Here is a 4,791-nt window from a genome sequence, read left to right on the forward strand (position 1 = left end):
ATAGGAAGCGGTTACTACCCTTAGACCTGAAGAGACAAAGGGAGGGAGTAATGTAGTGGTAAAGTAAAATCTGTACTGGAAATAAAGCTTTGCAAGGAAAGCCATGGATAAAGGGCCACTTCTTAGGGGCCACAGTCAAGAAGGGATATGGGCAATGCCAGAAAATATAGACCTGGTATATGTATGGGACAGTGGGGTTTGGGAGTGTGGTTATAGGAAAAAGAAATAGGAAAAAAATCACCCCAATATCCCAAACTTTCTCCTCACAGTCTTTGATCTCTTGTTCATGCTTCCTTTGGCCAAACCCACTAGAAGTCAGATAACAAGAAACCTGGGAAATATACTTCATAAGGGTCCACTGCTTGAGGCACACAGCAAGACAGAAAGAGGGTGGAGAATGGATCTGGGAGGATAAGGAGAGAATGACCACTGTAATCTCAGATGTTAAGAATCACAGGTCTTTCCATTGACCCAGGCCAATAGAGAGATGATGGGTGAAAGCAAGCTTGACTAATGCAGAAGGAGGGCAGTGAATGACACCACCTCTGATACAGCCATTCTAGTCAGGAAAAATATGCTCTTAACACACACAGTGTGACTATCTGGGTATGGACTAACTGCTCCTGGTGTTCTCTTTATTATTTGGGAGTAGATGGGAGAGGTTGCTATGAAGGAGATCCTGTTAGTAGCACAAAACTCAAAGATATGTTCCTGGGGAGAAAGCATGGTTTGGCAAGAAGACCATTGTACTGAGAGTCAAGATACCCTGTTTTCTCACTTACTGGATATATAACCTGGCTACCTAACTTTTTGAAAAATCAATAAACACTCCACAAAGTGAAGAAGCTTGACTCTAAGAACCTCTGGTTTTGAAAGGTTACGAGTCTTTAGTCAGCCTCCCTCAAAATGCCCACCTCCTTCATTATTAGAAGATTAACCTCACAGAACATTCAAGTGATATAAGGTTTTTTGTTTTTGTTTTTGATTTAATTTTCCTAGACTTTGGTGCCATGTTAGATTCTTCTTTCACTTTTCCTAGCATTTATCACCAAATTCTGAATTTTCTTCCTCTGATGTTTTATTCAGTTTTGCTCTTTCTCTTCCATTTTGCTTTGATCCAGGCCCTACAACTTCACAGCTGGAGCACTAAAGCAACCTCCTTATGGCCTGAACAACCCATTCTCCTTAAGTTGAATTGTTATAAAGAAAGAAAAATTGTTAATGGATTCTTCATAGAGTAGGATGGATTGTTCACAATTGAGTTCAGTGTATGGCTGCCCCAAAATGTGACACTCTAGCATGCATATTATTTTGAGCTGAGAAAAATCAAGTCCCCAAATTCTCAGCAAGAACTATTGAAATTCCCCCTTATTGCCTAAAATAATTTAATGTAGGAGACCTGTCCTAGGAAGGAGCTATCACCAGAGATAACTTGTTAAAGTATGGACTAGGTGTGGTAGAGATAGGGAGAAACCTAGCAAGGACCCTTTGATCAAATTCCTCTCTCTGTCCCATTGCTTTTGAATGGCCTGTTACTGAACGGGACTCAGGTCCCCGCTCCTGCTCTTCAGCAAAGACAATCTACTGACACTAGGTTGTGTTGAAGGAAATTATAGCATTTATTGCAGGGTGCCAAGCAAGGAGAATGGGCACCTAGTGCTCAGAAGACCCAAACTCCCTGATGGCTTTCAGGCAGGGGCTTTTAAAGACTATGTTAGGGGAGAGGGTTGTAAGATGCGTGACCAACGCGTGGATGATTTCCTGATTGGTTGGTGGTGAGGTAGCAGGGTGGTGTTTCAGGAAACTCAACCATCAATCTTCTGACTCCAACCTAAGGTCTATGTGTTTGAGGTCAGCAGTTTTCACCTGGTGAGGTTCTGGTTTCTGTAAAAACAACTTAAGAATGTGTATCAGACATTGTTATCTGTTTTTCTCAAGGACTCCATCTCACAGTTTGACTTATTGCTTAAGTAATTCTCTCCTTCTTGGTTTGATTGCCTCTTCTTTACTCCCATTTCTGCTCCTTCTTAAATGATTAACTGTTTGAGTCTGTTCTTTGGAACTCAGGGAGGCCTAGGAGACTAAAGCTTTTTCTACAAACAAGAGGCAGGGACACAAAGGGGCTTTTATATCCAGCCCCCCCCTCCACACCTCCCCCCTGGCCAAGGTCCTGCTGGCTTTCAGTCCCCTGCTTTCTTTCATACTCCTCAGTCCTGAGGGAAACAGGGGTGGGACAAGAAAGGGAATAAAGTTGTAGATAGAGAGGTTAATTATAAACTTGGCAGGGAAACTTGGTTTTAGAGGGACTGGGTTTCAGGCCCAGGAAACATTTGTTTACCAAACATTGACTCTTTTTATCTTCTTGTGAATTACCTTACTTCCTTTTGAAGCCTCAGACCCCTACCTCCTTTTCCTGAGCCCAGAATAATATAATACCTCAACTTGCCTTGCTGTCTTTGGAATTCTTTATACTTATGTGTATTCCCCATCTTTTTTTATCCTGTTAATCTGTCTTATGTTATTTTAATTGCCAGTCAAAAGAACTAAGAAGGGAAAGAGGGAAAATGTCTCCTTCCCCACAGTCACAAAGTAAACAGAGATGAACTAAAATACCCGTATTTTGATTTAAATCCAACAAACCTCTATCCAGTATATACTGTTGTACTTAACATTATATTATATGCTGAGGATGAAACAATGAAAGACATTGAAACTGTTCTTAGAAGGCCCCACAGTTTAGATTTTAGCTGTTGAAAATATATAATGGGAGCAGTGTGTTTCTTTCGTAAAATGTTAATTTTGTTTAAATATAATTTTTTAAAGGCAAAACCATGACTCTTACAAAATATAAAAGGAACAAATGTTGGAGGTTTTACTTACTTCGTTAATTAATGAGGTGTTATGGACTGAGTGGTGCCCTCCAAAAAGATGTTGAAGTCCTAACCCCCTGTAACTGTGAATGTGACCTTATTTGGAAATAGGGTCTTGGCTGATATAATTGAATTAAGAGGAGGTCATCCTGGATTAGAGTGGGCCTTTAATCAAATGACTGGTCTCTTTAAAAGCAGGCCATGCGAAGACACAGGAACATAGGGACCCTATGGAAAAGGCCACGTAACTATGCAGGACAGAGTTGGAGTGGTGCAGCTGCAAGGTAAGGAAGGCCAGGTATTGCCAGCATCCACCAGAAGCCCGGAAGAGGTAAGGAAGAGACACCCCCAGAGCCTTCAGAGAGAGCATGGCCCTGCTGACACCTTGATTTCAAACTTCTACCTTCTAAAATGTGAGAGAATAAATTTCTGTTGATTTAAGCTATCAAGATTATGGTACTTCATTGCAGCAGCTCTAAAAAAACACCAATGCATAAGGGAAAGAGTAAACTATTAACTGATTCAAAGGAGACTATAAAGAGCCCATATGTCAATTTAAGCAATGAGCAATGCTGAAAGTAAGTTTTTAAATAGATATAAAAGTTGCAGATCACTACAGACTAGGATAAGACCAAGGGTGTTGTAGACACCATAACAAACCCTAGAATAAGATGTTGAAATGTTGTCATTTCAACATCTTTCACAATTTAATCAAAATCAGAAAATCGATCAATGATAAATTACTCATTACTCATTTGAAATACATTTCTGTGTTGAAAGACTTAACCCCCTTTTGGTTTTTTCAGCCCTCAGTACTTCTTATTTGGTTACATTTTTATTGTCACAATTTTCTTACTAAAAGGTTTTAGTACGGAAATTGCATTTGCATATATCTTTTCTCAGCTATGCAATGGGGCCCTATACCCTAGAACATTCTGTTCACAGTTGATTTTAATCTGCTTTACATTTGTGCTCTATCTTCCAACTTTATCTCTTGCTTTTCCTAAGCAATCTTTCAGTCTTACAAGGAACGATGGATCTTAAGGAAAACATTCATTCGAGGCTCTGTGCATAAATTCTCAGAAGGTTCTCCCTCTCTTCCTCGTGTCCATCTATCTGGATATTACTCAATCTTCAGGGTAACTTCCTAGCCCCCTCTTTTCCACCTGAGTTCTGAATACTCCAGCTTGCTCTTCCACTGAATTTTCGTCAGCTACTGAGTTGAACTTTTCCTTGTTTTCTGATCATTTCATATCTTTTAATTTCATCTTTTTAACCATATGGGGCATACTCTGGCAAGGCCAGAACTGTGCGTTTGCAAACACAATAATTTTGAAATTGAATTTGAGTGCCTTTAAGAGGAACACACCTTCTCTCCCTTTCCTGCAGCTCTCACCCATATCGTTACACATCTGGGCATTAATCCTATGTGCTCCCTTTCTGGAGCCAAAGGCATTTGATTTCGATACCTTGTTACAGAGACTGAAGAATATAAGCTACTTGTTATCAGGAGTCTTGATTTCTACTACGCCTCTATCCTTTGTGCAGTCCTTGGCTCAGCTGTGCATGTAGGTGTGTTTACATATGGATTTATTCTGTTTATAAGTCAATCAAAATAAATTTTTCGGCTATGTGAAAAGCCCGTGATAATAGCATGAGTTCACATTTGTATATTCTTGAGCTTGCACGCATCTGTGTATGTATTTTCTCATTAAATTCTCAAAATTATCTGATGAGGTAGGAATTATTTTATCTATTTTACAGATGGGAAAACTGAATCTCAGATAAATGAAATGCCTTACTAATCACACAGCCAATAAGCAGAAGGTCTGCTTTTTTTTTTTTCTTTTAACATCATGGGAAGAAGTTCAAATAAGTGTAAACTCACGCACATCCTTTTGCTTCTAGTGGAAAGAAAAAC

Source organism: Balaenoptera ricei, chromosome 4 (genome assembly GCF_028023285.1).
Source record: "Balaenoptera ricei isolate mBalRic1 chromosome 4, mBalRic1.hap2, whole genome shotgun sequence".
Lineage (NCBI taxonomy): Eukaryota > Metazoa > Chordata > Mammalia > Artiodactyla > Balaenopteridae > Balaenoptera > Balaenoptera ricei.